Here is a 24,157-nt window from a genome sequence, read left to right as displayed (position 1 = left end):
AGGGGAATGCAAGTTAACATGTTTAGAAGACTATGGCATGAAATTCTTATCTGGATGATCCCAACCCTGGTGAATCGCCCCTATATATGGCCTTGGTCTAGCTTTTTCCTAGAGGTTTATTCAAGGAAGTAGGAAGAAACCAGAACATGGAAAGAAAAGATAGCAATAATGTTTTGTTGTTGTTGTTGTTGTTGTTGTTGTTTTACAAAGAGTTAGAAGGATCTGAGTTTCAGGTTATTTAATGTGAAGGGGTGACACCACAAATGTTCACCAGCTCACCCAACCTGTCATGAGAACAGATCAGTGGATGTGGAACCTTGGGAGACTTCAGTGAACACCTACTATGTAGCAAGAGCTCTGCCTATTTCCTCAATCCTCCTAGCAGCCCAGGGAAGCTGGGATCACCACCCTCCAGGCTTACAGAGGCGCGGAATGAGTAGGGACTCCGGGTGGCAGATGAAAATGAAATCGAGGCTCATCGTCTTCCCCTACCTATGCTGCCTCTAACGTTCAGAAGCTCTTTGCCTAAATAGACAGAAAATGTTCTTCCTGAGACGTGAAGCACCGCACCACAGAAAGGCACAGGTTTTGGAGAGGCCGCTCCCTGGAGTAGTGCTCCCTAAATAGCCCCAGCCCACAGTGTGTGTCACGCATCCATTACAATTAACCCCGGGGTGAAGATATGGTTTCCGAAGCCCTGGTTGAAATGCAGATATGTGACCCGAGAGGACTTACAGCATCTCTCAATGACACCTAATTAAGGAGCTGGCTCTGGGGGAACTTGACCCGACTGATCCGGGAGTTGGGAAAAGGCGGGCGCTACTCGCGCACCCCGGAGGGCTGGTGTCCGGGCACAGGAAAGCAGGTGGATCGCGGGAGGCACTCGGTGAGGCCGCAAAGGCCGGGGCTGGGCTAAAAGCAAACTTTGACTTCTGGACAGTTCTCTGGGGAGCGAGCGAGGTGCACACCTTGCCCACCCCCGCCCCCTTGCAGGATTCTCCGGGACCCGCGCCGACAGGTGCCCCGCGCACCGCGCGCCCCCCGCGCCCCCCGCGCCTCAGCCCAGGCGCCACCTCCCCTGGGCGACCGCGGCTGAGCCCCGGCTCCTGGGGCCCCGCAGCCGCCCCCCCCCCCCACCCACCGCCCCGCGCCCGCGCCCCTGGCTGGGCACTGGGCATGCTCAGTCGCCTCCCGCGTCGCGCTCCCAGGGAAGCCTCCGCACGCTCTCCGCGGGCTGCTCGCGCTCGCCTCCCCGCCGCCGGCCGCCCGGGTGCCTCCCGGCCCGCTCCGCTCCCCGCGACCCAGATTCCTGGCCCGCCCCCGCCCCGCCCGCGCCCGCGCCCGCAGCCAGTGCGGCAGCCGCGGCCACCCTGTGCAGCCGCGGCGCGGGGGACGGACGGACCGCATCCAGCGCAGCCGCCGAGCGCGCAGCCCCAGCGCCCGCGGAGGGCGGGGATGGACACCCGGCCGCCGCGCGCGGGGACCCGCTGAGCTGCCCGCAGCCGCCGGGGTCGGGTGAGTGCTGCGCCGGGGCAGAGGGGCGAGGGACGCATGCCCTTGGAAAGGGGGGAGGTGGTGACAAGGACCGTGCGAGCCGCGCTGCGTCTGGGGCGCAGCCGAGAGGTCGGGGTCGTGGCCAGAGAGGGCTGGAACGAGAGCGCGCCCGGCCTCGGTGCAGGGGCTGCGGGGGCAGCCGGCCCGGAACCCTCCCCCGCCGCCGCCCCCCCAGACCTGACACCCGCGGGGCCGCGCGGGAGGCCGTTTGCGGCTCGGCCCAGACGCAGGTCACCTAGCGACCGATCAGGGGCTCCCGACGAGGCCTCCCAGGCAGAGAGCACGGGAGGCTACACCAGCGGCAGCCTGGGCCCGGCGGGGGGCCACCCGGGTCCCGCCCCCGCCCCCGCCCCCGCCGCGGCCTTGGAAGCTTGCACCCCGGGGGTGGTGCGGGCGGCGGCCAGGGGGTCCGCGGCGCCCCCGTCCCCGCGGGGCCGTCTGAGGGGCTCCTGGAACTGCTGGGAAACTCCTCACTTGCGAGAACATGTCTTTCCGTCTCAGGTGGAAGCGGACGGGCCGGGAGCTGCTGGGAGCGGAGCGGGGGTGGGGGTGTGGGGTGGGGGGTAGGGTGCTGCCGCCGCGGGCGCGGGCGCGGGCTGCTCCCGCTCGGCGTGCTTCTGCCCTGCCTCTAAGCCGCGAGTCCGGTAACACGCCTGATGAATATTTCAGGACCGGCCTCGCAGGCTCGCTTGCTTCAGATCAAGTTTAACGCGTGCCTGCCTGTTGGCCCCGCTGCCCAGCGCAGGCAGGTAGAAGCCCCGTGCCTGAAGCTTCCAAATTTCAGCTTCTTTTCGCACCAACTAGGAAAATGACGCCACTAACCCCCAGTGAGCTCTGGAACGGTACCATGAATTGAGCGTGTCGTTTGGAGAGCCCGGTTTTGGGCAGGCATCCAGGCATTGTTCTGCATCTCTGCAGTGTGCGTGTGCGGTGCCGGTAGCTCGACAGCCGTCCTTAACTGGAGCTGCCAATATGGTGGAAAGCAGGTGCTGTGCTTGTGTTGGGATAAACGTCTTAGTTCATTACCATCGTGTGACAGACACCCGGCAGCTACCAGTTAACGGCGGACTTAGTCCTGTCCCTCCAAGTTGAATCTGAGATCAGGCCAGTTGAAATTCTGAGGAAGGTACCCTCCGGTATCCCTCTCCTTAGGGGGGTCCTTAAAGCCTTCGTGGGAAAAAGAAGGGAATGTCTGAAATAATGAGCCATCGTTGTCACGAACACTGAGAGGAGAACACGTTAAGGTGAGAAACTTTGAGGACGGGAACAAGCTCGTCCCTTTCACTCCCCCTGCACCATCGCCATCGGCAGACCTGCGCGCACAGCACTTAGCATTCAAAAATGGTACTCCTTTCCAGAAGAAACCTGCTTTTTCTTTCCTTAGTGAGCCAAGTATGTCTTTTAACAGCCCGTGAGGAATTCTTCTGTTGCCCAAGGTTTCAAGCCTCCAAGATTTACAGGATACTCAAAAGAGGCAACTCTTAACGGCTTTCCAGTCCATTCACACCGAAGCTCAAGCGCTTGGGTTTACAGATGTTCCCATTTAGGGAAGGCTTCTCCAACAAAGACCCACTGCGGTTACATCACAGGCTCCACCTCCGCCTGCCAGGCTGCTTCTCCCCAGCCTGTGAATGAGGACAGGGTGTCTCACTGTGCTCCACTAATGAAAAGAAATCCCAAAATGAAAGTCTGACTTATTTTCAATATTGTGTTTTGCTGGCTCAGTCGAAAATACGAAATTTTTAAAAATTATTATTAACACATGGAGATAGGACTTGACTCAGGCATAGTAATAACTATGAATATCAGCTTTGTAGAAGATTTTGAGTAATGCTACAGTGTTCTTTCTGCTAAAATTATTAGTAGATACTGAAAGAACCTCTATAAATTAGCAAAATAGATGGAACTTATATATAGTAAATTATATATACAGCGTTTCCTAAAGCGTGTTACTGAGATGTTCAGAAAGAAACCCAGCTGCATTAAAAGACATAAAATCTTGCCCGACTGAGAAGTTTGCAGAGCTGGGACACAAATCTCCAAGTGCTCTAAAGAAGCATTCTTTAGAATTGTTAAGGAGTCATTGGTAGAATTGTCAGACTTAGCAAGTAAAAATACAGCCTGCCCAGTTAAAATGGAATTTCAGATAAACAGTGAATAATTGTTTTTAGTATAAGCATGCCCCATGCACTACTTGTGGCATACTTATAGTTAAAAAAAAAAAAGCAAAACAGTATTTGTTGTTCCTTTGAAAATCAGTTTTGATGGAGCAACTTGTATTTTATCTGGCAATTCTAGTCACTCGCTTTTGGGTCATTTATGGGTTGAAAATAAAGTGGAGCAGGAATCATATGCTGTTCTGCAGACAATCTGGGACAAGCCCAGTTCTGGTTCAAGCTATTGAAAATAACTCATGCTTAAAGTTAGTAGTTTCATTTCAACACATATTTGTTGAGTACCTCTGCTTGCTAGGCTCAGTGAGAGGTGCCAACGCTGTGATGAGTAAGGACTGTGTGTGTGAGGGTGAATCTACAGCATGAGACGTGAGGCTTGCTACACCAAGTGTGTGCAGGAGCCTGGGAGTGACACTGAATTCTGCTGGGCAGCTCCAGACAGGATGACCAGCACTTGTGACGGGTCTGGCCTTGAGTAAGAGAGTGAGATCTCATCCTTACTCTGGGTGGGAAAAACTCTGGGTTTATACCCAGTGAAGGGGAGCCAGAAGTGGAAGGGTTTTACTTGATGGCCTCAGTTAGAGGACAGAGTGGCTTGCTGAAGAGGAAGTGAGAAGGAGATTAAAAAAAAAAAAAAAAAAAAGACTTTAAATCATTGCTGATGAGAGGGAACTGAGATAGGACAAGTGCAGGGACCGACAAATGGTGCTTAAGTGAATGCATCTCACTGCATTTAAAAAAGCAATTGATCTGCCCTTTGATTAATACCCAAAGTGGTCCTTCACTATTCTACTGCCATCCTGGTTTCCTCAGGTAAAAAGTCATCAGGTAATACTGGAGTATAGTATTTATATAGTATTTTGTATGAAAGTAGATATTTAAGAGTAATATTTGAAATGTCAATCAATATTCGGTTGCTTTTGGCACAAATTCCTGACATGGAATTAGCAGATGTTTTGGTTTTAGCAAATTTACCTCAAGTAGGAGAAGATACTAACCTGCAGTCATTTTCTGATATAGTCCAGCCATCTTTAAGGAAGCAGATTCTGATGGTGGAAAGAATGTAGATTTTCCAGAAATAGCACTATATGAAAATGACCATATGCTTGTAGTACCACAGAGTCCTTACTCAGAATATTCCAAAAGCAATTAATTCCAAAAAATAGCACACCACTTACATTCGTGTCTTTGAAATCCCAGTGGGTACTTTCACTATTAATCAGCACAGGAAGTTTCCAGAGGTGTTGAAGACCAAACCAGTACAGTTCATGTAGAGAACTGTCACTCATCGCTGGAAGATTCCAATTTGCCAATCTCAAGCAAATGACACTAGAGTGCCATTCTAGATTGTACTTCTGTCAACAAATCCAGATCTCTTAGGGACCATTTTCAGAAGAGGTTCATATGTTTGAGTATCCAGATGGTTAAGTTTCCACTTCATATTTTATAATAAGTCTTAAAAATAATAAAAATTACTCTATCCTAAAGTGTATAATGAAGTAATTAGGGTGTTTCTTATCAAAGGATTATCCTTCAAAATAGAGCAAAAAGAAAAGTTCCATTTCAGGTATTTGTACTGCTCCTCTTTGTGCTCTCTGCCAAGCATGCCTTGCCTTATGATTCTGATAGTAGATGAGAAGGAAAGTGATCTAGGACATACTGAACTTACTAGAATTTCCAGGCAGTTAGACCATAGGTTTTATTTTCAGCAAGATTTCACATGGATATGGCCTATTAAAGAAAGGCTTACTGCAGTGGTCTCTAATGACAGCTTATGTGCACTATCACCCTGAGAGAGTTTTAACTGAAATTGTGTGCTCACTTCACATTCTAAGTCCTCAGTAAATACTCTGAATTCAAAGAATCTGAAGACAGCGTGTTCTTGCATCCCAGAAGCTTTTAACCTTGTAGCGCACTTAATGCTGACCACGAGCAAGTCTTATTTTACATCAGTTTCTGTGCTGTAAAATGGGAGATAGGCACATTTAAAATAAGAAAATCGCGCCAACTCCAATCCTCTGTGTCTATAAAATAAATGTTAGCTGTTACAACTGTTCTGAGGGATAAATAACTGCATTTTAGATGATTTGTATATTGTCTGTGTACCCTCTGCCATTTTAGACACCAGTGAAATAATTCACAATTTGTTCTGTTTCATTTTTTTGCTTTTTTGGTACAAAGCATGATGATTGTGGTAAATGCTTAAAAAGAGCTCATTAAACCTCTTTAAAAAATCAGTCTCAAGCTAATAACTGCAGAATTCAAAGGTCTTTACATAGTTTTTAAATGTAGTTTCCATTTTAATTATTGGCATTAGGACTTGGTTAATTAGAATGCTTGGTATAAGAGCTTATTTCAGCTGCTATAATTCTCCCTCCTGTTTCTCTTGTGTAAATAGATGGCAAAAAGCTGCCATGTGTTTTGAAGGTTTGTGTGTGTGTGTGTGTGTGTGTGTTGAAGGTTTCATTCATGATGAAACTAATTATTTATCCCACAGCTGCTTTTTGGCTTAGCAAATATCGATGACATCATAAACTCTGCGCCCCTCCTTTTTTTTTTACATCACCGGTTGGCATTGTAAATATTTTAAGTGTGAATTGATCTCTGCAATGAATTTACAAGTACATTTCTTCCTTTTTCCTTTAGAATAAGAATATTCCACCCTTCAGAATTTAAAAGCCAGATTTTCTGAAGATTCTACATTCCAGTAGGATACTTTAATTTTAATTTTCTTTGGTCTTAGAATCCATTTAAGTTAGCAAAAAACGTAAAACGGTTGTTTTTATCCAAGAAGTTAAATCATACATTCTCTTAGAATGGTAAGCATTTATCAAAGTTGTTTTAATTAAAATGTGTATTATGCACATCATTGATTTTTAAAGCCTGTATTAAAATGCCTAATGTAGGACTTTAACTTTCATATTGACTCATGTACTATGTGTATGTAGCCCAAAAGTAAACCCAGTCAAAGAAAATCAAGACTTACAAAAGGTTTGGGTTATAGTTTTTGCTTCACTGAAGAGTTCTGTGTTGTATCAGAAATTTCTCCTACTACTCTTTTAAATTGTAGATAACCTAGAGTATTTAAAATAGAGCCAGACCATCAAATTTTTAAATCCTCACAATCCTTCTGAAGACATCTGTAAATGAGGATCTTGAGTAATCTTTGTGGGTGAGATACAGAAATGCGGTCTAGGATGTGTCAAATAGCTGGGTAGATCATCTCTACCGGAAGAATGTTCATAGGTATGGAAGTCACCATAGAAGGTGGTTCATGTTGGCCTGCTTCAGAGCTCTTGACTTGACCTGACATTTCTATAATTTTATCAACAATGCGGGTATTCTTAGACTGGTATGTATATTAGGTTTGCTGATGATGCAAAGCTCACTAGTGAATTTGAATGACAATCACTATTAAACTTGTTATCCCTAAGCCCAGAGCAAGGGCTGAAACTAAGAACTGTATTTAAAAAGAATAGATGTTGGCTTCATTTAGGTTCTAAAATCAGTTGCCCAAGGACATGGAATGGAAGTCCTAGTCTAACAACAGTTCAGGTTGTAAAAAATAGTTTCAGTTCACTTGAGTATTAACCAACAAGACAAAAGAAATTAGTGCTATCTTTGGTGAGATTCATAGATGAATAGAGCCCATATCAGAAACAAACAATATAACACACTATACTCCAAAGAATGCATTGTCAGGGATGTCAAAGGGGGACTGCCTTTGTTGAGTTGGACGCTGGCTCACATGACCTTAAAAGCACCTCCTAAATCTAATTATGCAGTTTAAATTGAGCTCCCAGGCACTTCTACATGAATCTGCCAATGTCTAACTCAGCCTAATTCAGTAATATTTATGTAACAATGTAACTATTATATATCCTTTTGTTGATTTATAATGAATATCCTTATTCTTTTCTACTTAATGATTATTCCCTAGATAATTAATCATCATCACTTAAAGTATATGCATCTATTCTGTGACCACCACTGGGTTAAATTTAAAAGGACATTTCCAGGTATTCTTTCATTATCTAAGATCATAATTGAAATTCTTAGTTCAAAATGATATGTATTTTGAATAGCCATAAAATAGGCATGTGTCCAGGCTTTAAAATATAATTGCACAATATACCTAAATCAACTTAGACAAAGATGGAAGGCAAAATGTGTTCACTCAGTGTCCTCTGTGTATGCCACTATTCTTGATTGTGTTTTGGCTTTCAAAAATATTTCTTTATAGAGTGGACCCTGGTTGTTACTTTTGAACACTGCTTTCTGAACCCCTGTCCCATGTTGGGAGCTCTCCCACATTGTGAGGCAGAGCCCACTCCCCACCATAGGAGCTAACGTGCTAGATACATCATCCTTGCATCCTGGGCCCATGACCCAGACTCTGCTCCGGTAGCAGGTGTTACAGATAGCAACACCCTTGACCAGTCCTGGGGGATCAGTGGGGCCTGTTCTAGAGTCCAGACCTGGTGGCAGCAATAGAAGTGACTTTACTGCACTGGCTCCATGTCATCATTTGAAGGGCTATTTTTGGCTACCTAACCTCTAAACCTAGTTCTGTGGCCCTGCTGGAGAGTCTGTGGGTTACCTTCAGAACAAATTCCTTCTCTGCTAAAATAGGCAGAGCTAGTTTCTGTTCCTTGTGATAAGAAATCCTGGCTGTGAAAGAGTGCAAGTTCATGCTTATGCTGACGTTATCAGTCACTAGGACATACTGAACATGGTACACTCTGAAGAGCACAAAAGGAAATGTTTATTCATTTTATGAGTATTTCTGGAACAAGGCACCTTGCTTGGCATTGGACAGGAGAAGCATACAAACATGGTATTTTCAAACTAGTGGTGTGGGGACCAATAGGAGGAGATAGGGATACTACTGTCAGATAATATGGAGGCAGATATTTTGTGGGTTTCCTGATTCTGAAGATTGATTTAGCCTGGGGATAAAAGACTGGGATAAGAAAGGATGCTCTCTGGGAAAATACTGTTTCATCAATTCATCAAGGCCATTTTTTTTTCCATCTTAACATGAAATTAGGAAACATTGTTAGAGTGTGTCATACTTGTTTTTAAAGATTTTATTTATTTATTTATGAGAGACACACACACACAGAGAAAGGCAGAGACACAGGCAGAGGGAGAAGCAGGCTCCATGCAGGGAGCCCGACGTGGGACTCGATCCCGGGACTCCAGGATCATACCTTGGGCTGAAGGCGGCACTAAACCGCTGAGCCACCTGGGCTGCCCCAGTGTGTCATAGTTTAATTGCCACTTTTTTCTTCTAAACCCATCTACCATATATCACCAAATATGTCTTTGATATACACTATTACATGTTTTAACCCCTAAGAAACAAGATCTGTAAATATTTTTTTGAGAGATAGAAAACAGGAGAGGGGGAAGGGCAGAGGAAAAGGGAGAGAATCTCAAGCAGACTCCCCATTGAGTGCAGAGATTGTTGTGGGGCTGGATCTCACGGCCATGAGAACATGACCTGAGCCCAAATCAAGAGTCAGATGCTTAACTGACTGAGCCACCCAGGTGCACCTCAGTAAATTTTTTAAATGGCAACACCTAACACCATATGGAGGCTCTAGAGGATTTAAAATCCCTAAGAGAACTAATTCAGTCATGGAACTGGTGTGGGTTAGATACCAAATTCCTATTCATCTTTGTTGTACTCTTCCAAAGCTGTTAAAGAGTAATAAATTTACCTCTAACTTCTATTATGAACAAAGTCAGGTGTTAATCGTCATTGTTTGGCTGTAAAAAATTCCTCTTTTGGTCATAGTGATTCTCAATTTTGTAGAAGACACCTTTTTAAAAAAATTTTTATTTGGAAAATGTCAAATATATACAAAAGTAGACAGAATAGTATAATGGATCCCAATATTCAAAAATCATCAACTTATGACCAGCACTGTTTGATTTTTAACCTTTTGTCTATTTACCCCATTTTATTTCGAAGCATATTCTAGACACATACCATATATAAATATTTGTTTTTGTATCTATAAAATGACTTTTCAAAAACACATAAGGGCAGTATCATTATTACATTCTTGAAAAAATGTATAATTTGTGGCACTTTTTAAAATAAATTTTGTATTCATTAATTAGGTTTTAAGATGCTTTTGTCTTTGGAGTTTTTTTAAAAGGAAAACCAAATTAGGCCCACTTCCATGTCCACTGATTTCTTTTTAAGAAATTAATATGATGCTGGTAGGTTATATTGCAGCTTTGGAGTAGTATTGATCTTGATTTTCCATTCTGTAGCTTTCTTATGAATGTGTTTTCCATTGAGAATTCATATAAATATGCTGCTGTTCTTGTCATTTCCAAAGAAGTCTTCAGAAAACTCTTATCTATCCCCTTTTTATTTTCATTCCCAAAAGGAAGATTTATAATTACTGACCGTATAAAATGACTTGGACATTCTGTTAGATAATAGGCACACCCACACTGAACCATGTCGGCATTTGTTAAAGCAAATTGTGATGTTCCTGTTGAATATTTTCAGTGCATTTTCATCTATGTCACATCCAGCACTACACTTGCAACTTAGGGCCTAGTCAGATACTGTTCTAGAAGTAGGATGGGCTTTTCAAATCTATCCACTTACTGCAGGCAGCTCTCTTGTTCCTTAAGTCTTAGTTTCTCTTTCCTTTTCTTTCTCTCTTCCTTTTTACTTTTATTCTGTTTTTCTTCTTTTTTTTAAGATTTTATTTTTTTCATGAGAGACACAGAGAGAGAAGCAGAGACACAGGCAGAGAGAGAAGCAGGATCCCTGTGGGGAGCCTGATGCAGGACTTGATCTGAGGACCCCAGGATCACGACCTGAGCCAAAGGCAGATGCTCAACCTCTGAGCCACCCAGATACCTCTCTTTGTTTTTCTTTCCTTTTCTTTTCTTTTTTCTTTTCTTTTTTTCTCTTTTCTTTTCTTTTCCTTTCTTTCTTTTCTTGTTTTCTTTCTTTCTTTCTTTCTTTCTTTCTTTCTTTCTTTCTTTCTTTCTTTCTTTCTTTCTATGTGTTGACAGAGTCTAGGGCACTGGAAGAGGAAGCACCACCCTGGGTATGTCATCTTCTTTAAGTTTTTGTTTTTTTCAAAGTAATACCCATCATTCAAAGCATCATAGAGTTGTCTGTCAGGTAATCTGTCAGTTAATTTTTTTTTTCATGAAAACCTCCTTTCTTAAGCCCCCATTCACCATCATCTTGAGAATTCTTTTCACCTTTCTCAAATATGGGATCTTCCAATTCCTGAGTCCTGTGTCTTCTCATTCTCTACCTTCATTCTGGTGGAATGCTTCTTTCAGAAACTCTTAAGAAGGCATGCTTGGGAGGTACATGGAAGGCTTGAGTGTCCAAAATTGTCTTCATTCTTACCTCATACTTAATATTTGGGCTGGGTATAGAAATTTAAATTGGAAATACTTTTTTCCCATAATTTTTATTCTTGCTTTCATGTTCCTACTGTCAAACTGGATGCTCTGATTCTTACCCCTTTGTGTATGAATCGTCTGTTCTTGGAATTTCTTGTATTATTTCTTCAATAATTTTTCACATACTTTTTTCTTTTTTGTAAATTTCTTCTCAGCAGATATCCTCAAATCTGGAACATTTCTTCAACTTCCTTTCTGTCATTTAAAGAAAATTTCTAAGAACATTTTCTTATTCTCTTAATGTAGATTTTTATTATTTCCTATGTCTCTTTCATGAGTATAATATTTTTTCTAATACTTGTGAAAATTATGGTGTATTGATTGTTTTTTTTCTCTTTGCATTGCTTCTGTTTCTTCCAGATTCCCTGTTTTCACCTTTCTTTGTCTCAATAATTCAATCAAGTTAGAAACTTTCCTTAATTCTCTGATAATCCCTGACATCTATTTGTATTTAAGACTGAGACACTAAAACACTGATTGGAAGCTTTCTGTGAATCTGTGGGGTTCGTTGGCCATTTGGCTTCACAGCAGCCGGGGTAGGGGCTGGTGCTTCACTGGGAGATCCACATGTATGTTGGTTAATTTCCTGAGGGATAAATCCCCAGGAGCCTGAGGAGTAGCATTATGACTGCCTCTGTTCTGAGAGTTGAGTGGAAGAAGCCTGGATAAATCTCACATTTATCATGTACATTTTCACCTAAGCTTCTTGGATTCAGTATGAACTAAAAGTTCAGAGCCTCTCTAGTTCAACCTCTTCAAGAATAAGTCTTACCTCTTCTGATAAAATGGAGAGCAGTTATACTTGTTTTCAAAGAATGGGGAAGGAGATCTAACTTTTCCTTATGAAAAATGTCAAACAACCCTTCTGAGTTGACTTCATTGTACAGTACCAGTTTTAGAGGAACTGGGCATTGCTAACTCCTGAATATGACCAAGATTCTGTATTCTAAATTTTATTGCCTATGGGTCAGTTCCCTCACTGCAGGCTTCATTAATTAGGCTAAGTAAATTACCATTTGTCCATCCTCCTTTCAAGTCTGGAAATCTGCTGATATCTCATGTATGCCCTTGTTGCCCTCAGCCTTATGGATTTATGCTTTTTTTATTTCTTTACTCTCATGTTGGCGGGATTTCGTGTGTTTTATTTGTCATGTTTATTTTTTTATTTGCCATATTTAAATAGAAGTCCATAACACAAGTTTTAAGGGCACACTTAAAAGGAATTAAAGTTGTAAAATACTGTTAAGTACATCAGCAATAATTATAGTGAAATAATTACTATGTAGTAAGGATCTCATATTGCCTATGTAAACTTCCACAATTGCCATACTTGTTTTGCTTACTCCTCTTGTCTCCTAACCCATAGTAAATTTTAATACTCTTTTAACCCATTCATACAACCTTCTTAGCAAGAAGTATTCCACCTAACATACACTACTGTAAATAATATGTACTGCCCCCTAAAAAGAGAGAGAGAGAGAGAGAGAGAGAATATCATATAATCACTGATCAGAATCTTGTCACACATCCTTGGAGAGTCCATAGTACTGACATATTGGTTAGGAAACCTTACCTAAGAGGATAGTCTGGTTAGGTCAGACATAGCTGAAATGTATGTTCATTTGAGGCAACTCAGAGCTTCTATACTGACTTCAGAAAATCCCTAGACTCCATGTATGGGATCTACCCAATTTCCCACTCTTGGATGGCAAAGTCTGTGTCCTGTTTATTTTGTGCCTAGAAAGAACTGAATGTAATAAGTGAATATGTTTATTGACTAGAAATAAGAGTTGAGGTCTTTTCCTACCAATTGGCTGTCTGGCCTTGGCCAAGTCATTTGTTGGATCTGACTGAGGCCCCAAAAGAGAAGGTCACTTAGAAGAGGTGAAGGGGAAGAAAAGGCCCAAGGGTAGAACACTGTGGAACACGTACACTTAAAATGGAGGCAGAAGAATGTGAAATAGATAGAACCAGGAGAACAGGGATCATGAAAGCCAAAAACAGGTGTTCATGAAGCAGCATCACATGAAATTGTATCAACTAAGATAAGGACAAAAAAATGGAGCTTGGACTAGACAGTCCTGTCTTCAGCCAAGTATTTCCATACTCACTAACTCACTCTTTGTGTAGATGAGGCGTGTTTATCACTCCTGAGATGTTTATGGTCAGGGCATAAGATGGTAGCATAAGGAAGTTGGGTTGAGTCCCACGTATGTATGAGAACTTGTATATGTGTGAATGTGTGTGCTGTGTGTAGACTGGAGGCATTGTTATTACCGGGAAGGGAACCAGAGCCCAGAGACTATGTAGTAAGGGATTGGGAGGATCTCCAGTGAGTTAAGAAGGGCATGAGTTGCTCATATGTAATCAACCTGTGACATACCATGGAGTTACTCAGCCTGGTGTAACCTGAATAGAACTGTTTGAGTTGGGGAGTAGGAATCAGTAGTGTGATCTGCTGCAGGCCATTAGTGCTCTTTGTCATCAACCAATGGATTCTTCTGTTGAAACATCAGGGCCTGGAATATGTAAGTGACTGAAATATATATTATTATATATATATTTATATATATATATTTATTACTATATTACTTACTATATTTCATTGATTCTAAGATTTTTTTTCCACACACTACTGAAATCAGGCGCATCACAGTTTAATTAGCAGCATCTTATTCTTCCTTAAGGACACACGACATGATGATGCATTTTCCCTTGATGGCCATGATGAAATACCATTGGACAGGATCAAATAATATTTATTCAGCAAACAAAAATTTATCAAGTCATGCATATCAAGTCATAACTCTAAAGTGAGTTTAAAACTGTTTTTAATTTGTTTTACAGTATGAATTGTTGCAGAAGCCCAACCTAAAACACCTACTTGTCATAAGTGAGTGCTACGGGTGACGCATCTGTGTGATCAGGGTCGGCAACTGCCTTAGGGGCAGGATATTCTGTTTGCCTCCAGGCCTCTGGAAATGCTCCAATTTGCTTGGATTTCCCTGTCAAATGTTTCTAGCAGATGCCCTAACTATATTTTCATTATAAGAAAGAGAAAATTTGGAATGCTTGAATGACTCAACCGTTTATTTTTATTATTATTATTTTAAAAGATTTTATTTACTTATGAGCGACAGAGAAAAAGAGAGAGAGAGAGAGGCAGAGACACAGGCAGAGGGAGAAGCAGGCTTCATGCAGGTAGCCGGACCTGGGACTCAATCCCGGGTCTCCAGGATCACACCCTGGGCTGCAGGCGGCGCTAAGCCGCTGCACCACCAGGGCTGCCCTGGCTCAGCCATTTAACCGAGTCCCACATCAGGGTCCCTGCATGGAGCCTGCTTCTCCCTCTGCCTATGTCTCTGCTCTCTCTCTTTCTCTGTGTCTCTCATGAATAAATAAATAAATCTTAAAAAAGAAAATTTTACAAAAGGTATCAGTTTAGATTGGCAAAATCATATCTATTTAATTTTTATACAGACATAGGTTTACCATTTTTATTATGGTTTTATTTAGAAATTTAACTTCTAAACTCAAATATGTAAGTGAGAACGTACAAAGTCTACATTGAGTAGTTCTGTGGAAAAATGGATTAATACTTAGATTTTGAAATTTCCTTACTCTTTTAAAGATGAAAGACAAATTTTATCAGTTCTGCTTTCCCTACCTTCACTCCCTCCATGAAAACCTTTAAAGGAGATCATAAATATATTTGCAGGCAAACCTGAATTCTGTGGCTGGCATGGGCCTCCATTGCTATAAATCATAAAAATAAACCCTGGATGAGTATTTTATTCCTGAAGAAGGGAAAAAAACCTTCCTAGTTGTCATTTTAGTGAGTGTCTGCTGAGCATTTTTCAAGCTAATTGCCAAAGGAGGAAAGTTCTGGAATGTGGCCTCAGGGAGAATGTTATACATGAGCGTAATACCTCTAATGTGGTATGCTGGCCAGCATGTGTGAAATGTAAATGCATAATCTGAAAGATTTTCCATTTCTCTAGGATGGTGAATTTGCATCTTGCTTGCTCTTTCCCCTCATCTGCATACATGTAATAAAGTAAAAAACCACATTATATACATGTTTCAAATGCTCAAAAATACCTTAAAATTTTTTCTTTACCTTCTCTTTCTTCCCCTTCCCTGCCCTGCCCTCCCTATTTCACAGGGTAAATGACTGCATTCTATCCTCCGAAGCCTGAGTCTAGGGCTCCCTGACACAGTGCTTCTTAGGACTTCACAAAATAGGAAGCACCATGCAAGCTTAGACATTCCCTAAACTTGCTAATCCAGACCTATTTATTTACCGGATTTGAGTCTGATACTTGGCCCACCAGATTTATTTTTTATACATTTTTTATTAGAGTTTGATTTGCCAACAAATAGCATAATGCCCAGTGCTCATCCCATCAAGTGACCTCCTCAATGTCCATCACCCAGTCACCCTGTCCCCCCTCCCACCTCCCCTTCCACTACCCCTTTTTCATATCCCAGAGTTAGGTGGCTCTCATGTTCTGTCACCCTCTCTGATATTTCCCACTCATTTTCTCTCCTTTCCCCTTTAATCCCTTTAACTATTTTTTCTATTCCCCGAATGAATGAAACCATATAATGTTTGTCCTTTTCCAATTGGCTTACTTCACTCAGCATAATACCCTCCAGTTCCATCCACGTTGAAGCAAATGGTGAGTATTCGTCATTTCTAATGGCTGAGTAGTATTCCATTGTATACATACACCACGTCTTCTTTATCCATTCATCTTTCGATGGACACCAAGGCTCCTTCCACAGTTTGGCTATTGTGGACATTGCTGCTATAAACATTGGGGGTGCAGGTGTCTCAGTCTTTCACTGCATCTGTATCTTTGGTGTAAACCCCCGGAAGTGCAATTGCTGGGTCGTAGGGTAGCTCTATTTTTAACTCTTGGAGGAACCTCCACACAGTTTTCCAGAGTGGCTGTACCAGTTCACATTCCCACCAACAGCGCAAGAGGGTTCCCCTTTCTCCGCATCCTCTCCAACATTTGTGGTTTCCTGCCTTGTTAATTTTCCCCATTCTCACTGGTGTGAGGTGGTATCTCATTGTGGTTTTGATTTATATTTCCCTGATGGCAAGGGATGTGGAGCATTTTCTCATGTGCTTGTTGGCCATGTGTATGTCTTCTTTGGTGAAATTTCTGTTCATGTCTTTTGCACATTTCATGATGAGATTGTTTGTTTCTTTCCTGTTGAGTTTAATAAGTTCTTCATAGATCTTGGATACTAGCCCTTTATCTGATATGTCATTTGCAAATGTCTTCTCCCATTCTGTAGGTTGTCTTTTAGTTTTGTTGACTGTTTCTTTTGCTGTGCAGAAGCTTTTTATCTTGATTAAGTCCCAACAGTTCATTTTTGCTTTTGTTTCCCTTGCCTTCATGGATATATCTTGTAAGAAGTTGCTGTGTCCAAGTTCAAAAAGTGTGTTGCCTTGTGTTCTCCTCTAGGATTTTGACTGATTCTTGTCTCACATTTAGATCTTTGATCCATTTTGAGTTTATCTTTGTGTATGGTGTAAGAGAATGGTCTAGTTTCATTCTTCTGCATGTGGATGTCCAATTTTCCCAGCACCATCTATTAAAGAAACTGTCCTTTTTCCAGTGGATAGTCTTTCCTGCTTTGTTGAATATTAGTTGGCCATAGAGTTGAGGACGCATTTCTGGGTTCTCTATTCTGCTCCTCTGATCTATGTGTACGTATAATTGGGGTTCCAGAGAGCGCCAAGAGGAACAGAGGGTCAGAAAGCATATTTGAACAAATCATAGCTGAGAACTTCCCTAATTTGGGGAGAGAAACAGGCATTCAGATCCAGGAGATAGAGAGGTCCCCCCCAAATAAATAAAAACCATTCAACACCTCGATATTTAATAGTGAAACTTGAAAATTCCAAAGATAAAGAGAAATTCCTTAAAGCAGCAACAACAAGAGATACCTAACTTATATGGGGAGAACTACTAGATTAACAGCAGACTTCTCGGGATCCCTGGGTGGCGCGCGTTTTGGCTCCTGCCTTTGGCCCAGGGTGTGATCCTGGAGACCCGGGATCGAATCCCACGTCGGGCTCCCGGTGCATGGAGCCTGCTTCTCTCTCTGCCTATGTCTCTGCCTCTCTCTCTCTGTGTGACTATCATGAATAAATAAAAATTAAAAAACAAAACAAAACAGCAGACTTCTCCACAGAGACCTGGCAGGCCAGAAAGGGCTGGCAGGATATATTCAGGGTCCTAAATGAGAAGAACATGCAGCCAAGAATACCCTATCCAGCAAGGCTCTCATTCAGAATAGAAGGAGAGATAAAGAGCTTCCAGGATAGGCAGAAACTGAAAGAATATGTGACCACCAAACCAGCTCTGCAAGAAATGTTAAGGGGGACTCTGTAAAAGAAAGAGGAAGCCCAAAGAACTAATCCACAAGAACAGGGACTGAATAGGTATTACGATGACACTAAATTCATATCTTTTAATAGTAACTCTTAACATGAATGGGCTAAATGATCCCATCAAAAGACTCAGAGTTTTGGACTGAATAAAAAAGCAAGACCCATCTATTTACTGTCTACAAGAGAGTCATTTTAGGCCTAAGGACACCTCCAGCCTGAAAATGAAAGGGTGGAGAACGATTTACTATTCAAATGGTCCTCAAAAGAAAGCTGGGGTAGCCAGCCTCATATCAGACAAATTAAAGTTTATCCCAAAGACTGTAGTAAGAGATGAAGAGGGACACTATATCATACTTAAAGGGTCTATCCAACAAGAGGACTTAACAATCATGAATATTTATGCCCCTAATGTGGGAGCTGCCAAGTATATCAATCAATTAATAAAGACATACTTAGATAATAATACACTAACAGTAGGAAACTTTAACACAGCACTTTCTGCAAATGACAGAGCTTCTAAGCACAACATCTCCAAAAAAACAAGAGTGTTAAATGATACACTGGACCAGGTGGATTTCACAGATATATACAGAACTTTGCATCTGAACGCAACTGAATACACATTCTTCTCAAGTGCACATGGAACTTTCTCCAGAATAGACCACATACTGGGTCACAAATCAGGTCTCAACCGATACCAAAAGATTGGGATTGGGGAGCCTGGGTGGCTCAGCAGTTTAGCACCACCTTCGGCCCAGGGCATGATCCTGGAGCCCCGGGATCAAATCCCTCGTCGGGCTCCCTGCATGAAGCCTGCTTCTCCCTCTGCCTGTGTCTCTGCCTCTCTCTTTCTCTCTCTCTCTCTGTGTCTCTCATGAATAAATAAATAAAATCTTAAAAAAAAAAAAAAGATTGGGATTGTCCCTTGCATATTTTCAGGACACAATGCTTGAAACTAGAACTCAATCATAAGAAGAAATTTGGAAGAAACTCAAACACGTGGAGGTTAAAGATCATCCTGCTATAGAGAAGAATTAAAAAGATTCCTGGCAACTAGTGAAAATGAAGATACAACCGTTCAAAATCTTTGGGATACAGCAAAAGCAGTGCTAAGAAGGAAATACATTGCAATACAAGCATCCCTCAAAAAATTGGAAAAAAACTCAAATACACAGGCCCACCAGATTTCGAAGACTGACCTCCTCCTTCTGCTTTGTGGATCAGCTCAGCCAGAGTCCGGTCCCTCACATGGCAGGTGGCTTGCTAGCCACTTCTCATCTACAGCTATCTGTGCCCCTGTCTCTGTTCCCACAGAGACATGCGTGTTTGGGAGCAATTTTGAAGTAATCACATCTTAAAATGATCTTGGCTTCAAATATCTGTAAGATTGGGCCTTTATGGGAATAGTTGCCTTGCTCCTCTGTTTTTCCTTCCCCACTAGATATATAGCTAAGGCTGAAGGAAGGGTGGAAAAAGAGGAGCCTGTATCTGTTACTGTAAGCATCACAAATCTCTCCTTGGCTGATTGAGGGATGTCAATACTGTGATTTCACTGGACTCTAGCACGGCACTAGTAACATACTCTAAGAATATTTGGGGGGAAAGTGGAATTTGCCCCACAGGTTAAAAACATTTACTTGGAGTTTAGTACTTCCATCACGAAATTTTCTCAAATACTTTTAGAAAATATTTAAAGTGGCATAGTATAATAAAGACACAGGATAAATGGAATTGAACCAAATTAGCCATAGGCTTTCTTCTGATGCCCAAAGCAGCTTTCGATCAAATGTATTTTTAGGGGAGAAAATTATGAAAGTTTTATTTCTGGACCCTATGGTTCAATGTATCATTGTTTCCTTCTTTCAAGTGAAATGAAAAGAAAAGCTCAAAGTGAGGAAATTAAATCAGTGGCAAATAATTTTGCTACTGCTGACCTTGACTTTATCATGTGCAGGGTGAAGTTGCAGTTGTGACCCCCTCCCTCAAATGCTAAGCAGACTTTTTTTCACTTCTGCTAAAAAATGTTGCCCAAACCTTGTCTTTTTAATCCAGACCCCAGGGGACAGAGAGTGGAATGTGTCTTCCTCCCTGATTATAATAACACATTTTGAGACTGACCTGTTTGATTTTTTCCTCCTCAGTTGTGTCATAGCATGAAGAGAAAACAACCAATTAGAGAAACCTAAAGGAGAATGGAACTTATTTTGCTTTTCAATGACTTTATGAAAACTCATTCTAGTTAGTACATATTTTCTAAGTAGATGTGGAATATTTTACCAGCCATTGGATATATTTCATGTACAGTAAAAAAAAAAGTATTTTATTTGTAAACTAAAAGGTGTAGTGTATTATGAAAACAAAAACAGGTGGGCTGAAAGCAAACCCAGGGAAAATGCTGATTTGAAGACCCTGTCCCACCAATCAATGATTCAAAGAGTAATTTGGGGAAAATGAAATCACCACACAAACAGCTGGAGCTTGAATTTCATTGGATTCTCCCCCAAGGGAGTGCTAGATTTACACTGAGGGGAAGGGAACTTTCACTATGTGTTATTTCAGCATTCTACAACTAAGGATTCATATGTCCTTGGACATGCGGCCTCAGGAGAGGATATAAAGCCCACCTGTTGGGGCTCTGTTGTGTAACTTCCCATAAAATCTTCTTGTTTGGAAACTTTCCCATCTACAGTGCATTTGCTTCAGGACAGGAAAGAGTTTAATTTTTAGTGGAATAGTAACCCTTATTATGCAAGAGTTCCCTTGCTAGGTCACAGAGGAACACTAAGTTTTCAAGTGCAGATAGATGTACATCTGGGCTTTATCATTAGCTCTGCAGTTTAGTTTTAGTTGAATACATTATTTATTTATTTCACTCTTCTGTCAGTCCAGAATTTTACTTCAGTGGTTTCCAGAGGCAGCACAGGAGAGTGATTCATAACAATGCCTCAGGAGCCAGGCTGCAAGGCTTTGAATCTCAGCTCTGCCAGGAATAGCTGTGTGACCATGGAAGGTTGCTGAACCTCTCTGTGCCTCAATTGTCCCAGCTGTAAAATGGAGATAATTATTATTATTCACTTCATAACAGGATGACTGTTAAGTAAGTTAATATAAACAAATATATCACAGAATATTGCCTGGCACATGGTAAGCACTTTTTAAATTAATCACAAAACTTTAGGCTGAGACTAAATTTGTAAATTGAATTTTAGTTTTTAAATGTGTTCCATACAACTTTTTTTAAAGCTAGAATAATCCCAAATTAGGCAAATTATGAGAGTAGAACACTGTTCACTTTGTAGACTTTTATTTACATATAAACATTATGAGTCCACAAGCATTTGGTTGTTAACAGTTACAATTGTTAGTCAGAATTTAAAGGGCTACATACGATTTTTTTTGTCTCATGCAGGGATTATGATTTTATTGAAAGGATTTCTCTTCCCTCTAGTTGAGTGCTTAATTCATTCCCTGGGATGCTCAATAGACAGAAGGGTTTCTGAGAGGCTGGGTCACCCTGAGGGACTCTACAAAGAGCCGTAGGGGGTTTCTCACTCAAAGGAGTCAGGGCAGGTTCCCTGATGCCAGGTGAGAGAATGAGTTCTCAAAGGAGCAGATCACTCCTGCTGTTCCTTTCTTCCCAGCTGGGAAAAAAAAAAAAAAAAAAAGTACAAAGGGGACATAACCCCACACACAGCAGTGAAGTGTCAACAGATCTGTGGAGATGTTTGATGCATCAAACATAGTCATTTGATCCTTTCCTTTGGAACAGGTCTGGGTAGTGGAGAGGAATCACTGCAGATAAACTGAAAGGATCAGGAAACCCACGATTATGATCATATTCTTTATTTTGGTTAAAAAAAATCTACAAGCTTTTCTTTCTCTTCCAGTGGGGAGATTTTTTGTCTTACTGGTACAGTTATGGATTAGTGCATTCCTCTAGAAGGGTGCAGAGTTCATCCCAACAGACCCATCCTGAGCGCCCCCCTCAATGTGCCAGGCGTTGTGTCAGGCCCCACGGCTTCCCTGGTGCCCTAAAGGAAAGAAATAGGAAATGCACCACTTCAGAACAGCAGGAGGTAATTCTGGTGTCCACCTGGTTAAAAACCCCTCTGGAGAGGAGGTCACAGGGAAGAGATGGCACACAGCGCAGTTCCTACATGTCCTTGCATGTTGTGAAGCCGGTGGCATTAGAGTTCATGTCTGACTAAAAAAAAAGTGGTGAACTTTATATAAATAATACCTGAATAGTTCTGAGTTAAACAAAAAGCTAATAGGAGTGTTTTTCAAGTAGTGAGACAGACACAAACAAAGCCAAGTGACTTAATTAATCGAGTTAATCAACAGGCTGGTGTATGAAATACTTGAGAATCTATCAGGGCTACCGTTTTGTTTCAATGCTGTGCAGACCAGAGGCAGCCTCAATTCTCCCTGATGTCTGGCCCTGCCCAGCACCTGAAAAATGATGCTTTGGCTACAAAGGAATAGATTAACTCAGCACCACTCTGGGGAAAAGCAACTCAAAAGACATTTTTGTGAAACCATAGTGGCTCAGAGTATCATACTTTGCACACTAACTATTTCATGTTCCTATCTTTACACAGATGGTCTAGTTAACAGTAACTAGGACATCGACAATTGTGCCTCCTTAAAACAAAACTAGATTTAAAAAAGTTAGTGGGCAGTAATTTTTGTAACAGAAAACATTTAACGAAGTTACCAGATGGAATACCCAGTGAGTCCTGAGCTAATAGCACTTACACAAGCTTTCCACCCAAAGCCACTTCTGGTGTTTCCTGTTTGGGGGACAGAGAATTAGATAACTAGAACTAATTGTTGTTTTTGTTTCCTGTTTGGGGGACAGCTAATTGGAACTAAGTGTGATTTTCCATCTCCTTACTTTTCCCATCCACTTGGTAATGCCTTCTGAATATCTTCCACTTCTGTTCACTTGTCTCCACCATCACTGTCAATGTCCCAGGTCAGGTCACAATGGGACACAATTTATCTAAAGTCTCCTCAGTGATTCTTCACTTGACAAAATGACTTTTTATTTTAGAAGAGTCTTTAATAAGAATGATAAAATATTAATCCTAACAATGAGTACCAACTCATTTAGTGTATATTGTATACCTGTCACACTATGCTAAGCACCTTACTTGCTTTGGTCCATTCAATCCTTAGTACAACCCCACAAGGTAGTTATAATTTTTTCCCCATCTAATAGGGAGAAAACTAAACCCTAGAGAGGTTAAACAACTTGTCTGAAGCCACTTGGCGAGTGGAAGATCCCAGATATGAACTGTCTCTAAAGCTCATGCTCTTAAGCACCATGCACACACTGCCATATTTGCTGAATTTTCCCTTAAATAGTAAAGCTCCCCTGCAGTATTAAACTATGTGATAATACCCAGCAGGATGCTAGCACATAGAATTCAGAAATGTGTTTTGTTTGTTTTGTTTGTTTGGAATGGATAGATTCAGGAACACTTATGTAGAGCACAGGAAGCTCAAGTGTTACAATACCACACTTCTCCCACATCATTATGAAAAGACATTTTTTTAGATAAACCAGTTTTCTAAATAACAAACTAACAATTTAGGATTTTATTGTTATTTTGATAAAATCTTTCTGAAATGCATTTTATTTTTTATTGCCTTAGTAGTACAATTCTAATTTATTACCCTAAGACAAAGAACTATTTATGAGCAACAAATGTTGTATATACTACTGACTTAGTATTTCCTTCTGGATTGTGGTTTTAATTACCATCTATATGCTGGGGAAGCCCAAATCTTTGTCTCCAGCTGAGATTTCTCTCTTGACTTTCAGATCCATGTATATTCACACTACCACTTGACCCTGCAAGTTCAAAACGCTGCAAAGACCCCCAAATACACGTAGACCCTTAGATCTGCATCTCCAGAATTCCATACCTTAGGGGAAGGAAGATCCTACTGTCTACCCATAGGGACAGGCATGGTGTTTGACTCCTCCTTTCCTTCACTAGTTTTCCCTAATCAGTAAATTAACCCAAGTCCTCTTGATTTTACTTTCTAAATATCCATCACACTTATCTCTGTCTATTGTCTTCTCCGGTCACTGGTTATCTCTGCCTGGATTGTTGTAACAACGCTCTAAATGGTGCCCTACCTATAGTTCTCTCACAATCTAACTTACTCTCCATACTACAATCAGAGTATATTTTTACTACCAGAAGTCTGATCATGTCACATCTCAGTTTGAAAACTTGTAGTAGTTCCCCACTGCTTGTGGGACAAGGTTCAGATGTCTTTAATATAGTCTCCTTCTGGGCAGCCCAGGTGGCTCAGCGGTTTAGGGCCACCTTCAGCCCAGAGCCTGATCCTGGAGACCTTGGATCGAGTCCCACGTCAGGCTCCCTGCATGGAGCCTGCTTTTCCCTCTGCCTGTGTCTCTGCCTCTCTCTCTCTGTATCTCTCATGAATGAATAAATATAATCTTAAAAAAATAAAGTTTATTTATTTTTTAGTAATCTCTATATCCAATGTGGGGCTTGAACTTATAACCCCCAAGATCAAAAGT

At 41.6% G+C, this 24,157-nt stretch overlaps 2 protein-coding genes and 1 pseudogene across 6 annotated transcripts in view; 1 reads left to right on the top strand and 2 right to left on the bottom strand.

Annotated features, from left to right (window-relative positions):
- ALKBH8 (alkB homolog 8, tRNA methyltransferase) overlaps positions 1–1,271 on the bottom strand; it is a 78,793-nt gene extending 77,522 nt beyond the window's left edge. The window contains exon 1 of the mRNA XM_038536295.1: positions 1,193–1,271. The gene's annotated coding sequence lies outside the window, so the exon portion shown is untranslated. The remainder of the gene's footprint in view (positions 1–1,192) is intronic.
- Positions 1,272–1,385: 114 nt separating this feature from the next.
- Positions 1,386–24,157, top strand: part of ELMOD1 (ELMO domain containing 1) — a 68,125-nt gene continuing 45,353 nt past the window's right edge. The window contains exons 1-3 of one of the 5 annotated variants that reach the window (XM_038536300.1): positions 2,264–2,798; positions 6,375–6,435; positions 7,669–7,747. The gene's annotated coding sequence lies outside the window, so the exon portion shown is untranslated. Of the gene's footprint in view, positions 1,516–2,263; positions 2,799–6,374; positions 6,436–6,527; positions 6,548–7,668; positions 7,748–13,870; positions 13,997–24,157 lie in introns of those variants that run through there. The other 4 variants (XM_038536305.1, XM_038536299.1, XM_038536302.1 and 1 more) reach the window with 4 other exon arrangements.
- LOC111096069 lies at positions 9,348–13,668 on the bottom strand (annotated as a pseudogene).

The sequence above is a fragment of the Canis lupus genome, chromosome 5 (assembly GCF_011100685.1).
Source record: "Canis lupus familiaris isolate Mischka breed German Shepherd chromosome 5, alternate assembly UU_Cfam_GSD_1.0, whole genome shotgun sequence".
NCBI lineage: Eukaryota > Metazoa > Chordata > Mammalia > Carnivora > Canidae > Canis > Canis lupus.
The sequence above is the reverse complement of the archived record's forward strand: the minus strand, read 5'-3'. Positions and strand labels throughout refer to the sequence as shown.